This window comes from Protopterus annectens, chromosome 17.part0, assembly GCF_019279795.1.
Source record: "Protopterus annectens isolate FY-2018-M chromosome 17.part0, PAN1.0, whole genome shotgun sequence".
Classification (NCBI taxonomy): domain Eukaryota; kingdom Metazoa; phylum Chordata; order Ceratodontiformes; family Protopteridae; genus Protopterus; species Protopterus annectens.
The window spans coordinates 437,990,177-438,006,128 of NC_056751.1; the positions used below are offsets into that span (position 1 = coordinate 437,990,177).

The 15,952-nt window shown below is 39.5% G+C and overlaps 1 protein-coding gene across 1 annotated transcript in view; it reads left to right on the top strand.

Moving 5' to 3' along the window:
- Nucleotides 1-15,952, top strand: part of GPATCH2 (G-patch domain containing 2) — a 1,961,709-nt gene that overhangs the window by 908,381 nt on the left and 1,037,376 nt on the right. The gene's annotated exons all lie outside the window — the stretch shown is intronic.

Sequence of the window (15,952 nt, forward strand, 5' to 3'; positions counted from 1 at the left end):
AAATAATAAAAGAACAAGAAAATACTCAGTATATATTCACAGTGACATCAGAGTTCAAAATCATAGGAAATATTTAAAACAACATTGTAGGACAGTCCCAAATAAAGAGAGAAAAATATCCAAACTAAGCTTTGCTATATTCCTGGCTATATCGAAGAGAATTATACTGTTTCCTAGAAACTTGCTTCATCAGAGCAAGGCAGATGTGTGGTGAATGGTTCTTGCCAGGTCCAAGACATAATACAGACTGTACTGTCTCACTAAGAGACTTCACAAATTAAGATATGAAATATTACTGCTAGGATAGCTTGTCAACTGACTCTATCCCAGGTGAAACCTCCACTGCTCGAAGCTGACCGTCTTTAGCATCTACCTGTGAAAATACGTAGATCTCAGATCTTTGACAGACGCTGAAAGTCATAAAATAATTGCACTCCTTCACATTTCAAAACTAGTAATTATTTCACCTTAAGGACAATGCAAAACGCTCCCTAGTTTACATTGAAACTGAAAGATACCATCCTTTATGGTGTGACCATAAAGTAATTTAATTTCAGCTATTTTTCTGAAGTTAACCTCCTTATTCCAGTTTCCACTGTTAAAATGTATGCATTTAAACAGTTACAATAATGCATGTACATTTCTGTTCTATTCCAGTAGGACACACTGTGGTTACATTTCAAACAGCACTTTGCAGAAACCTTTTCAACACATTCTTCTGTACCAGCAGTTTGATATACACGACATACAGTTCTAATATATTTCTAACACAAGCATCAAATCATGTTGATATTCACAAATGACATATAATTATTTACAAAATTCCAGATAGCTGTGCTGGTAGTATCCCCTTTTGTCACAACTATAACGATTGTTGTAAGTTACAATAGGTAAATTTGATAACTTTTGGCATTGTCACTACTTTCTGAGTGAAAAATTTGGAGCAACTATGGCTTTGACCCCCCCCCCCCACTGTCATGTATGCGTGTTTGCGTGTATGTCTGTGTGTATGTATAAATACGCACGCGCGCGTGTGTGTGTGTGTGTATGTATAAATGTATAAATATATATGTATATATATATATATATATATATATATATATATATATATATATATTTAACTTGCTTCTTTGAAGAAAACTCATGTTTTAACCAGGCTTAAAAAAGACTTAATATGGTTGGGAGGGCGGCTTAATGGTTAAGGTGTTTGCCTTACAAACACAAGGTGCAGGGTTTGAGTCTCACATGGGATAATTGGCTAGGCTTAAAATGGCTTGCAAGGGCAGTTAGCTTAGTACTAATTTATGAACTAAGTTTGGAAGAAGGTTAGGTTCATATGTTACCAGTGTTGTTTAAAACAAGGTTAAGGATTGCTGTATTGAATCTGCCTTTTCTTAATCTTGTATTTGTGCTGCTTGACCTATTTTGTACTGTGAGACATAATGATAGTTGTTTTTTATGTGGATTTTATACTTCCTGTTGTTTTCTAATGTGTGGAACTGTGTATCATGATGGTGGAACGCATTCAAGTGAAGAAAAGTAAAGCTGGTGACAAGAAAATTGTGTGTGGGAATATACCCTTGCAGAGTTTACCAGAGAAAGTGCATAGTCACAATCTCATTGTGAACCCGGTGTTTCTAATTCTTTCAAAATAGCAGCTTTCAGTCATCTTCTAAGTGTAGCAATATGTTTTGGTGTAATAATAGTGTGGGATTCAGTTTGACATTCGGGCACTGGAAATGTTGCACTGCAAAATGAGTTTTATTTTCGTCTCTGGTCAATAAGTGTGTGTGTGTGTGTGTGTGTGTGTGTGTGTGTGTGTATATATATATATATATATATATATATATATATATATATATATGTATTGCCCACCCCCACCCATACACATATATTTCAGGTTCAGGAGGAAGTGAGGCTGGGAAAGTAAAGGCATTTGAGATTGAAGATTTTATGATGCTTATTTCTAACTAATGGTACAACTTGTGCTTCTGTAATGGTCCTGTGCTAGATGTCAGAGCACAGTGCTTACATTTTGATATACAGATGGAAGGCTACTGCTGCAAGTTAATGCGCAGTTTTGTATGACTATTTATTTAGTACTGTAACTTTGCTCAAAAGTGACATTGTACCAATGTGCTCTCCTATCATTTCAATTAGCCCCACCCATTTAATTGCCCCCTGCAGTACCCCCCACTTTGAAGTCACTAACCACATCTGGATGTAGTCCCTTTTCTTCCTCTGTAAAGGCAGTCGTTTTCTTCTCTATGACAATTTTTGTCTCTCTACTGGTATCTGTCCTCTGCTTTCTGCAGCTTGCACTGCATCCCTTGTCAATATGGCAACTCTCCCCTTACTTTAGTATGTTATTCAGAGCCTCTTCTCTGCTTGGCAGTCTGTGATCTCCCTTCTATTTTTTCCTCAGACTGACCTTCTTTTAGCTGTGTACCTAAACAGCCATTGTTCCCCTTATTGGTTTGTTCTACCATTTCCTTTCAGTTTGTATCCTTGCTGACCTCACCACTGCTGTCACTGTTTTGCCAGCCTCCTTGTATTTTGTCTCCTTCATTTTCCTACACCATCCTTTCCACCTCTTGTAGGTCCATTCTTTTGCTGTGATTACTTCTTATACTTCTTTGTAGTCATGTTGGCATTTTCTTTTTTCTTTCTTTTTTTTTTGCATTTTTGCATTTTATAAAACAACATATACCATGTTTGGCATAATATGAATGTTGATAAGTAGCCGAGGCGTTATAGTTGGAGAACTACAATGTCAGAATCTGAACAGTTTGTTTTATGTTTCATTCATGCAAAGGAAACATGGCAGCTCACTTAACAAGAAAGGTGGTCAGGGAATTGCACTGCCATTTTATGACAAAGACATGATGACTTTGAATGGATTGATAGCAGTGTGTCGCATAGTCTTAAGTGACAAAGAATCCCATTCCCATAGACTATCAAATCTGCAATAAATGTAAATTTTTTGTCCAGTTTTTGAGATTATTAAGTTCCAGCTGTCCTTTGAAGTAAGCATCCATGTGCTTTTATCGGGCTCAGTCTTTGATTCAAATTCTTGATAAGTAATATCTGTCTAGTCGTTTTGATATGTATATATATATATGTATATCTAATTTTAATGCTAATGTGCTAACTGCAATGATTTGCATGCTATGTGGTCCATGATTCTTCTGTAGAAATCTTAATTTGAATTTCTAACCTTTGTGAGGCTAAACCACATTTGCAGTTTATAGGCAGTTGAAATACTACATGCTATTCAAAATGAAGAATTCACTGACACAGATTAAGAAATATGTCTACAGAATTTTAGAAATATATTTTCTTCAATGTTTATTTGTTTAGAAATAAAGAAATGTAACTCTCGGTGGATATATGAATGAAATGCGACCCCACGGAATTTTCTGACTTCATGGAAATTTTGCAAAAAGTGTGAAGCTTTGGATGCAGAAATGATCATTTTTAATATTGTTTTATCACTTGCTACCTGGCAGCTATCAGCTCTCCCAGAATTGGCTTATTTATTTTCTTGTGAGGAGAAAAATGATCAACGGAAGCCTGTATCTGGGCACCATTTAGAGGTTTTCCCATGTGAAGCCTAACACCTCCCCCATGATGACTGACATACTTTTTTCCCTTTGTTCGTGTACATTCCTACTCACACTCCATAAAAGCTATTGCTTGTGAGTTAGCAGAACCAAATCTGCTGCATACCATGTACATTTCTTTTTTAGGTGCTGGTATTATAGCAAGTCAGACTTCTGTCACACATGATGGTTAGTCAGATGTTGGCCACTCACTTCCATCCCCCCTGGCTTCTCCAGTGCCTGAGCCACTGCTTAGTCTTGGGTCATCTGAGTCATAGTCAAGACTTCATCCCTCTATACTGAAAAGCTGGTCACAGGATAGAGAAATCTGATTTATTCCTCACTTTATATAAATTAACAAAGAAGCTTGAAAAGATGTAGTGTTACATTCTTGCATGTCACCTGGGAAGAAGTCCTAAAACTATTTTAACTCTCTCACTTTTTTGAAGAGGCGAAAGAGAAAACAGCAGTGGTTAGAGATAATTTTAGGAATTATTGTGATCCCAGAAAGAATTTCCAGTTATTGATTCTTTGTACTTTGGCAAAGTTCAAGGTCCAGTTGAAACTGTAGCTACTTGTGTTGCTGAACCAAGGATTTGGGACAACGACTGTTAAGTGTGTTGAGTTGCATTATTCATTAATAAGAGATAGAAGTGTTTGTGGTGTAAGAAATAATGAAACTGAGGTAGACTACAGACCCCCCCCCCCCCTTATCAAATCTGTAGAAGTTTGAGAAGCATATGAAATTGCTATTATACAGTTAAAAGAATTAATTAAAAAAAACTAAATGTGCACAAGATAAAATGTGAGGCATATAATATGTCCGAAATGAGAAAGTCTTACTGTATTGCACTGTCAAAGGATAAGAGAGCAGTACAATAATTCATAATGTTAGTTGAAAAAATGTGCAGTTTTAATTTTTGCTTTATTTAGTAAATACGACTGTAAGTATGAGAAGAAAGGATGTTCATCATTCCATCTGCTTCACTGGCATTTTGGGTTATCTGCCAAGGTAACCCAGTAATGGCCAGCTTTCAAAAGCCCAGATCCCCCTCCTTCTCTCTTTTCCTGTCACAGATGATTGGCTAAGCAAAAACATAATCTTCAATCAAAACAACAGTTGATCCTGCAGTGACTGACATCTAATTGTCAAAAACCAAAGGATAAAAAAAAAAAACAAAACAAAGTTTTTTGCAGGACAAGCCGTGCTGCACCCCCACACCCCCTGCTAATCATATATATCAACTCTGAGATTGCACTACACTGGAGGAAAAAAGCATGTTCCCTGATCCCCACTGTAGTGTGGTCTTGTGTAGGCAAAGCCAGTATGTTTTGATTAGCCTATATTCGATCAGCTGAACCGGCTCTGCCAGATGTTGACAAGTTTCTATTTCTGTGGAAAGTAGTACTCTTGGCTGAGCATATGATGTTCTTCATCTCACATTGCTGCAGTCCTTACATATGGGTAATCCGCTGTCCTCGGTCGGCCCGAATACCAAAGTATTAGGCTGACGTCGGTCATGGGCGCTTAGATCTGACATCAGAGCGTCAGGGTATTAAAGCGCATGACCGACGTCATATCCTCAGTCTTTTTTGCCGAATGGTCCGATGCAGAAGCAGCGTTTGCAAGTGCCGTTCGGCGTTCTGAAATTTTCGTATTCTGAGTTTCAGACCGAAACCAAGTTGGGCTAAGTACCCCGTTGGGGAATATTTTTGTTTTTTCTTGCCTCAGTTAATTCCGGATGTCAGAAAAAGTGAATAATTGTATTTCTTGTGGGAAACGGATACCGCATAGGGATTACCATTCTCTTTGTATTCCTTGTTTGGGACCTGAGCACGACGTAGTTGGGTGTCGCTTTTGTGCTAGGTTTAATAAGCGCACCATTAAACGTAGGTTAGATTGCGCTAGGCTTGTCTTGATGGCGGTGTAATTATAATATGCCGTCGGATCCTCCGACGCCCGCTACCGTGAAGAAGCGCAAAGACAAATCTTTAAAGTCCAGACAAGATGAGTCGTCTGTTCCGGACGCCGGCTCTTTAGAAACTACGGTGGAATCTGTGGATCCAGCCGAGGTTTCAGTTGAGTCTCAGGGGGAGGCTTTAATTTTGCAGGATGTGGCCTCTCAGGAGTCAGGTCAGGCTGAGGGGGCCTCTCAGGTTGCTGTTCTCCCTTCCTTGCCTAAGGTGGTTAGGCCTTCTCCTTCTGTCTCTAAGGCTCCTTCTAAAGGCAGGCCTGGTTTGCCTTCCACGGGTGTCAGTCCTAGTTCTGCAGGTTCTGTGCCTAAAAAACACATGCTTAAAATGGCAGAAGATTTAATTTCTTTAATCAGAGGTTCTATGCCCCCTCCTGACAAGAGGCCTAGGGTAGAGCCAGAGATGGAAAGTTTAGAGCAGGCTTCAGATTACTCAGAGTCTTCGGCTGAAGACATTCAGGATTTTTCTCCTTATTCTGATTCAGACGCAGAGGATTCCACTCCTTCTGCTTCTCCTCCAGAGGATTTTTCTTTTTCAGAAACCCTGCATTCCATGAGGGAACATTTTAAATGGGAAGGTCAGGATTTCTCAGATTCCCGAAAGAGGCTTAGGGAATTTTTGTTTTTACCACAACATAGGCCCTTGGCTATACCTCCTGTTTTGGATGTTGTTCAAGGCGTTTTTCGAGGCTTCCCTTAATCCAGACTCTCTGCCTCCTGCGCCAGTTAAGCCAGACAGGTATTACAGAGTACCTGAGGCTCATAAATATCTGTATAAGAGTCCAAGGGCTGACCCAGAAACTATTAGCCAGGGACCTAAGGGTGTCAGGGCTTCTGTTGTAAAGAATCCAGTTCCTATTGATAAAGATGCTAGAGCTTTGGATAGATGGGGTAAGAAAGTGTATACCTCTTCCACTTTAGCAATGAGGGCTTTGAATTGCCAGTTTCATATGTTGAAGTATCAAAATTTTCTTCTTACTCAACTAAAATCTAAAGTGGATGCTTTAGCAGAGGGCATAGAGTGTAAAGAATTACAGGATTTGGTACATGCCTCTGAACAGGTGGGTAAACATTCTTTGCAGTGTGGTTTCGATGCTTTACAGGCTTCTTCCAGGGTGGCTGCCACTGGTTCAGTTATTCGCAGGCACGCCTGGCTTAAGGATCAGAATTTGTCAGAGCATGTTAAAACTAGAATTTTGGATGCTCCTTTACAGTCTGAAGTTTTGTTTGGTTCTCCTGTGGAATCTGTCTTGAAGAAAATGGAAGACAAGGCTAAGTCTATGCAGACTGTTAACAGGTGCAGCCTCCTAAGTTTAGCAGGAATTGGCCTACTAAGGGATGGGCTTATCCTTCTTCTGATTCACAGTCTAGGGGTAGATCTAGACGTGGTAGGGGCAGAGCTCAGAGTACTTTCAGGCCTAGGATGTGGAGTTCGCCTGCACAATCTACAGGTGAGGGCAGGGGCCAGTCCTTTCGTAAACAGGCCCAATGACGTGCATTTTCAGCTGCCAGATTCTTCCTGTCTGGCAGCTCCTTTGGGAGGAAAGTTGGCACTCTTCAAGCAAAACTGGCTTTTAGTCACCCAGGACAAATGAGTGTTGGACATTATAGACCGAGGCTACAAGTTTTATTTCCATACATTGCCTCCTTTCAAAGGCATGCCAGATGTTCCTCCTCAGCAAAGGGTAGAGGCTCACAAGCAGATTTCTTTACTTCTTCAAATGGGGGCTATACAGCAGGTCCCTCTGTCAGAAGTGGGCCTAGGATTTTACTCTCGCCTTTTTCTAGTACCAAAGAAAGGAAACACTTGGAGACCGATTTTGGATTTATCTATTCTCAACACATACCTAGACATTCCAAAATTCAAAATGTTGACGTTGCAACAACTTCTACCTCTGTTGGGCAAAGATCACTGGATGGTAACTCTGGATCTCAAAGAGGCTTATCTTCATGTTCCTATCAGGCCCATTTGCAGGAGGTACCTGCGTTTTCGGGCTGGGACTTTACATTATCAGTTCTCTGCATTGCCCTTTGGCTTATCTACTGCGCCCAGGGTGTTCACAAAGGTTCTGGCTCCAGTGATAGCCTTCTTTCGGTTAAGAGGAATACAGATTTATACTTATTTGGACAATTGCCTGATTCTTGCTCAAGACAAGTACGAACTTCTTCATCATCTACAGTATGTGATGGCAGTGTTAAGGTGCCTAGGGTATTCTGTGAACGAAACAAAGTCCAGTCTAGTACCCTCTCAGGAAATGTGCTTTCTGGGTGTGAGACTGAATACAGCTTCCCAGATGGCTTTTTTGACCCCGGACAAGCAAAAGAACCTTACTCTTTACTTCCATCATTTGTCTCTACGGTCCAGGCTGACTGCAAGGACAGTCCTTCAAGCCTTGGGGTTCATGGCATCTTGTATTCTGGTGCTTCCCAATGCCAAACTGCATATGAGGAAGCTACAATGGTATCTCAAGAATGTATGGACACAACACTGCCAAGATCTGGACACTGTCATTCAAATAATACCTTGCATTCAAAAGGAATTTTTGTGGTGGGCTCAGGAATGTCACCTAAACAAGGGACTCTCTGTGACCCGACCAGAGGCGAGTCAGATTTTAACGACAGATGCCTCGGACAAGGATTGGGGAGCACACCTCAATGGAAAATGGGTGCAAGACACGTGGCCTGCCAGACTTCAACATTTACATATCAACTTGAAGGAGATGTTAGCAGTCCAATTTGCATTAATGGCTTTCAAGGATTTACTTCACCCAGGGCAAGTGTTGATTCTAACAGACAACACAACTGTCATGTGGTACATCAACAAGCAAGGGGGAACCCATCCGTACCCTCTTTGCAGGCAAGCAATGATTTTGTGGGAGACTGCTCTCAGTTTACACCTCAATCTTCAGGCAAGGTTTCTACCAGGAGCACAGAACTCCTTAGCAGATGTTTTGAGCAGACAGATAGTGGATCCCCACAGTGGAAATTGGATCCTCATGTATTTCGAAAATTGACAGTGATATGGGGAACTCCAGACATAGATCTGTTCGCTTCTCCACTAAATTTCCAGTTGCCAAAGTTTTGCACAAAAATGTTTCATCCCACAGCTTGGAAAGTGGATGCTCTGTCATTCAGTTGGAGCAATCTTCACGTCTATGCCTTTCCGCCTCTGCCTCTCCTCCCCAAGGTACTCTTGAAAGTCAGACAAGACAAGCCTTCCATGATACTAATAGCTCCAGATTGGCCTCGACAGCACTGGTACCCTCTGCTGAGGAGTTTAGTACGGGAGCCTCCATGGCCTTTGCCTTGATTCCGCACCTTTTGTCACAGGAGGGCAATCATTTCCTCAATGTCAGGATTCAGTCCCTGCATCTAACAGCCTGGCATATTCTGTTCTAGAACCTGGAGGGTCGCAGCTTCCATAACAAGTTTTGAATGTTATTTTGGAGGCCAGAAGGCCTAGTACAAGGAAAGTTTATGCTGATAAATGGAGGAGATTTTTAATTTGGAGCAAAACAAAGGGCTTTGATGTTTCCAGGCCTGATTTAAGTGTTTCTCTTCAATATCTTACAGAATTATTAGACAAGGGTTTGTCTTTCTCCTCTATAAAAGTTCATGCTGCAGCCATTTCTGCTCACTATGACTGTGACCCTCCATTTTTCTCTCATCCTTTGTTTAAGCAATTTCTTAGAGGGGCAAAGAACATAAGACCCCCACGTAGAGCTCCTACTCCTGCCTGGGATCTCAATTTTGTGTTGGAAAAACTAACTTTACCTCCTTTTGAACCTGCAGCTACTGCTGAGTTAAAGTTTTTGTCTTGGAAGACTGCTTTTTTGTTGGCCATTACGTCTGCTAGAAGGGTTTCTGAATTACAGGCTCTTATGGCAGTTGAACCCTTCCTAATTTTTCATAAGGATAGGGTATCTCTGCGTACTAATCCTACTTTTATGCCTAAAGTGGTTTCAAATGTGGCCTTGAACCAATCAATTCATTTGCCTACTTTTTATGCAGATCCCCAAAATAAAGGGGAGAAAATTTTGCACACTTTGGATATTCACAGGCAGTTGCGTTATTATTTGAGCAGGACTAAAGAGTTCAGACAGTCTCAGCAGTTGTTTGGGTTCTCAGGGGAAACCTGTTTCAAAACAAACTATTTCTAAGTGGATTGGCTTTTGTATTGCTTTTTGTTATTCTCATCATGGTAAGGAGATTCCGGCTGGAATCAGACCTCACTCCACTAGGGCTACTGCCACTTCTACAGCTTTTTTAAGGGGAGTAGCTACTAAAGACATTTTGGAAGCAGCTACTTGGAGTTCAGTGCGTACTTTTTCTAAACATTACCACCTTCCTCTTTATTCCAAATCTAGGGCTGGATTTGCCACTGCAATCTTACAGGGCATTTTGGCAGCTCCCAATGCTTTATGATTTTGCCAGCCTCCCTTTACCTCTGCTTTGGGATTCTACCCATATGTAAGGACTGCAGCAATGTGAGATGAAGAACATAGTACAGTTTTGTACCTACCATAAATGTAGATGTTTGAAGATCCACATTGCTGCAGTCCAATTTACCCTCCCTCCTTCCCCTCTGTAGTTTGGTATGGTTGTATGGTTTGGGTGGCAGCTGTTATTTGTACATGCCTTTTGTGGCGTATTCTATTTTTGTCTGTGGCCTTTCTTTTTAGGGCCTTCTGACATCTGGGGCAAGAAAAGACTGAGGATATGACGTCAGTCATGCGCTTTAATACCCTGACGCTCTGATGTCAGATCTAAGCGCCCATGACTGACGTCAGCCTAATACTTTGGTATTCGGGCCGACCGAGGACAGCGGATTTACCCATATGTAAGGACTGCAGCAATGTGGATCTTCGAACATCTACATTTATGGTAGGTACAAAACTGTACTTTGTGTGGGAAGCCTTCATCTGTCACAGGAAGCGACTGTTCAGTCTTTTTCTGCCACCCAGAGAAGAAAGCCCTCTGACTCTTCACAGGATCCAGTGCTGATTTTTACAGCGCACTGTTCAGATAATTTGGGGACAGTCTTCCTCTTATTTTATTATTAGATGTATTACTCTATTTCTACTTTTATATTTAATTAAATAAATATGTATTTTAGTATTTTATTTCTGCCAGTGTTTACAGTAATCCCTGTCAGAATTTCAACTTGTAGCAGTGTTTAGTTAGCTTCTGTTTGACAAATGCTTATGTTTACTGTTTCTGAGGAAACATTCAGTATTTCTGTCAGAAGTACAGTGTGTATGTGTGCTGTTAGACCCTAGGGGCTGTCTCTTGCAGTCAGAACAGTGAATTAATTGCTTATGGCTTTACTGTGGTTACAATGCTTTATTTTCATCTTTTGACAGTGAAATATTACAAAACTTGGATTTCAGTATTTATAAACTATTTACTAAATGCTTGACTCTGTTTTTAATATCAGATCACAATTGTACCGCAAATAAAGTTATTTGAACACACTGTGGAGATTTTAATCTTTCTGACAAGAAAATATAAGTTTCAATTACTATTGTTATTTTATGGCTTTTATAATGTGGTTAGAGCGTGGAGCTAATTTTTACCAGTGGGTTGGTACAGTGGTTGTTTTGGTGTTTGGACTTTGTGTATTTTGCCAGAGTTTATATTTTTGGGGACAAAGTGCTTATTGTGATACATTATCCAGTACTGTCAGTTTATTGTTATGGCTGGTATTTGTCTTGTGCCTTGATGTATCCTACGTTTTATACCCCCTCCCCCTTTAAATTCAGTTGCACCTGGAAAGGGAAAAAATAACAAAATAAAACTGTCCCTCAGCCTATGATTAGTGATTCTGTCAGGGTTACTGCTTGGCCCACAGACCACTTAACTTTTTTCCTGTCTCTGTAGTGTAGCTTAGACACATCCTCTTGGTCTGTTCCAGTTCCTGGGTCAGGTATGGGTGAACTAAACCCTTTAGGTGCAGGAGTAATCCAGGGTAAGAAACTCCTTACCAGACATAATACTCTGTTTCCAGTTGTTTTATCTAATAGTGAAGTTCACAAGAAAAAGAAACGAAAGCTTTATCATACAGCTGATAATTAGATTATAGCTGTTTATAAGGCTGATGCGGTTTCCTTGGCTAAGAGTGTTCTGCAGACAGTGAATTCTAGTGGTTGTGTTCCCATCCATAGCTCTAGTGCTGGTTTGGCTAGAGATCTTTCTGTTGTTTCAGAGAAGGATGAGAAATCTGGTGAGGACAATGGTGACTTCCTCTCTGGCACTGAGTCCCCTTTTTTTCAGTTGATTGCAAGATTTTGTGATGTTTTCACTTGAGAAGAGTCAGAAACTACCCCAATATAGGCAGGATGTATGACTTTATAGAGGACAAGATACCTAGATCTGTGGCTATACCCTCACCCTTGCAGGCTTGGGAAGATGTTTGTAAAGCTGTCTGCAAAACATCAGTATTTATTCCAGCAGTCCCTAAAAAGGCTCAAGAGAAAATATAAGGTCTCCTTGGATATGACAAATCTCTTTTCTCATTTGACTGTAGATCCAACTGCAATCAAACCAGCTGCCAGTTGAAATAAAAAGTCCTTGGGTTCATCTAATTCTGCATGCCCTGATAAAGAGAGAAAATTGTTAGATCTTCAGAGCAAAATGATACTGCTTTTTAGTAAGCTAGCCTTTACAAAGTTAAATTATCAATGCTGTGTGTGAAAATTAATTTTTTGGTGTACATACAGTTTGGATGAATTTACTGCATCCTTACCTGCAGAGAAAAATTCTTATATGAATTAAATTATTTCTAATTTGACTCAGGTTTTGAAACATGATTTGAGAGGTGTGCTTAAATGTACAGCTACAGTCTCGAAAAATATTGTTTCTTCTGTGGTATCAAGATAGTATGCTCGGTTATGTAATCAGAATTTTCTCCGAAGACTTAAAAGATGAAATTTTGAATGCACTTTTAAGTTCTGAATTGGTGTTTGGACCATCTGTTAGATGGATTTTCAAACAGTGGGATGCTAGAGTCAAATTAATGCTTGGGGTAGCTAGGATGTTTCATGCACCCAAGTTCTCCGCAAGCAAAGTATCTTCCTTCAAGGGGCAAAACAAACAAAAAAAACAAGTAAAAGTCAGGGATCCAAAAGAAAATATACGAAGGATAATTTCTCAAAACCAAATGAGGGGTTCCTTAATGAGCAAAAATCAATCCCCTGCAAAGGAATGACCATGCCAAATCACAGAGCACCCCTACCACCTCCTGCCCTTGCTTCTCTTCAACCTCCTGCCAGTATCTCTCTCTCTCTCTCACCCCTGTTGCCTGCCCATAAAAAATCTCAGACAAATAGGTTATGAGAATAATTTGGGGGGGATATAGTTGGCAGTGGATAAAAAAATCCTCCCATCTTCCACATCCACCAGACCAGACAGAGCGGTTTCCTCCAGTGCTCAATTACATAGTAGAAGCAAGCCTTATACAACCAGTGCTTGCAGTACACAGACGCAGAGGATTTTTCTCCAGAATCTTTTTGGTACCAAATAAGGGGCACTCCTGGAGACCTGTCCTAGATTTGTCTTTTATAAACACCTTTGTAAAAGTTCTGAAATTCAAAACATTCATCTTGCAGCCAGTTGCTTCTAGATCAGTGTTTCATGGTGACCCTATATTTCAAGGACACTTATCATATTCCTATTGCTCCCAATTTCAGAATGTTTTGATGTTTGCTGTGTCTGGTTTACATTATCAGTGTTCTGCTTTACTGTTTGGACTATCTACTGCATCTCATGTGTTTACAGAGTGTCTAGCCCCAGTTGTTCCCTATTGCATAATCCTAGGCATCTACATATTTCCTCATTTAGATGACTTGCTGGGTTGTGAAGACTATCCAGGTGCTTGGAGTCCTTAGACAAGGTGGCATCCCTCCCGGGTTTCAAATTCAACTTTTAAAAGTTCCTCCTCACACCCTCTCAATATTTTTTTTTTATCTGGGGTGTTTGATAGACATAGTGAAAAGGATGATCTTCCTGTCAGAAGAAAAGGTTCTGACTTATCGGGGCATTTTCCCGGATTTCTCTCTAGTAGATGTTGTCACATCAAGAGAGTTCCTCGGAATTCTAGGCCTCATGGCATCAGTGACACCTCATGATACCATTATCCAGTATACACATGAGAAAAGTTCAATGGTGCTTGAAGAATTGTTGGACCCAGCACCTTCATCCCATATTACATATGTTGAGTATTGCACATTTACCAGAGTGAATCATGTAGAACTGTTAGAAGAAGTAGAGGTTCTTTGGGTATTAAAGTAGTTGTCAATATCAGAAGAAAGCACAAAAGAATTTCAGAAATGATGTGATGCAAATATAGAAATGCAGTTACTGGAAGACGTTAAAATGAAAGGATGTCATGAACAGAAAGCATTAGTACAGCAAGATGTTCAGTCTTATTTTGCTTTCAGAGTAGAAATAAGCAAGGCGTAATGTTCCATGTTGATGAAATAATAATTGACAGTTAACAATGAAAATAAATGCTTGATAGGATACATGATTCACAACTGGGAATAATAGAGTTGAAAAATAATGTATGGACCAGCAATGTTGATTCAAACCAAACAAGCAGTACAGATTTGTGCCACCTGCAGTTCATTCCATAGCAACAGTTCAGATGAAAAGAGGGCAATTGATTTGCTACAGTGTTCTTCCTGGTAGTGAAGACTGGCGTAGATGTTACTCTATCACAAAAAAAGTCATAAAGCTCAAAAGTGTATATTATTCCCAGTTCCCTGAAGTAATCAAACTGACAGACACAAGTTCAAGTGTAATTAGTGGATTAACATTAATATTCTAGATGGAGATTCTTAATGTTGTCAAATCTGACACGTGGGTTAGAATACAAATGTCAAGAACTGAGAAAATTTTTTAGATGAGTGGGAGTTCAGATATGTAATGTGTGGTCCATATGTGATGAACAAGGATGTGTAGGGGGAACTGTTCAAACGGTATAGAATCCCATGAAAAAGAGCAGTAGCAAAAGCTTTCAGGATTGTTTTCTTGCTGTTTTGAATGAAAATTCAACCTCACTAAGGCAGTTGAAAAGGGGAAAAGGTTGGAAAACAAATTACCTAATTATCTAATTATCTACAGTGTTGATTCCTGAAAATTCACACAAGGTAATTGAAATGATAGAGAGAATTCTGCAGAAGCCAAAAATACTATTATGGTCAATAATGCAGAAGACTTGCTACATTTACAGGTTGGAGATGCAGTTTATGAGGAAGCTGGAGAACTATACAGGAGGAATCACAAACATTTTTATTGGACAAATATATCAAAGTGGAAGTTCCAGAAAAAAAAGCAATAACCGCGAGTGTTACAGCTAGCCCTGTTGCAAGAAAATACATTGCAGTCTGTGATAGCCAAGAGATATGGAAAGAGTTCTGCCTCCAAAGAAAGGTAGAGCACAGGAATAATGGTCCCAAAAGGAAGATTAGATATCCATTGTAAATAGTTTTATTCATTTCTCCAGATATGGAAGACATTTCCGTACGTGCGTGGGGGTTGGAGTTGTCTAGACCTTTGAAGAAACCACTCATATTTTCACTGTTAGAAAGTTGATCTTGAAACTAAAAACTGAAAATGATATTTATATATGCTTTTGAATGAGTACAGAAGTTTTAATTTTGATGCATAAACCACTCATATTTTCACTGTTAGAAAGTTGATCATGATACTAAAAACTGAAAATGATATTTATTTATGCTTTTGAATGAGTACAGAAGTTTTAATTTTGATGCATGTAGCCCATATTTTCTTAGTATTATCCTTAGGTTAATGTTAAATAATATGTGTAACATAATACATGCTACCTCTCATATATAATAGTTTAACGCAAGGGCAATGTTAGATATGGGAGTTTATTTAGATTTAATGCTTATGAGGTAGAAATAGTAATTTGCATGTCGTGTGGTACATTGTCCTTCTTGAGAAATTAGTCTGAATATCTGCAGAGTAGCTACAAAAGGAAAACTCTTACAACTACTTATAACAGTTAAAATCTTTATAACTTGTTCTGAAGACATAATCCTTTGTTGGGCCTTCCTGCTGTAGGATAAATTCGTTTTCATGTACATAGTGGTGGCATTTACTCGCTTGCCTCAATGTCTAAGACCTTATAGCGACTTCATTTTTTTTTGTTTTTTTTTTGGTACATAGGTCAGAGGACTGTTCAGGTTCATTGGTCTCAGAGTTTTAACCTAATGATGTTTTTAATCAAGATACCTAATGATTCCAGATCTCATGTTTTTATGGCAGCTGTATCCCACTATTCTAGTGGCTAGAAATTAATTTTGCTCATCCTCAGTCTTGCACTAATGTTTAGGTTCATAGTTTCATTGAAGG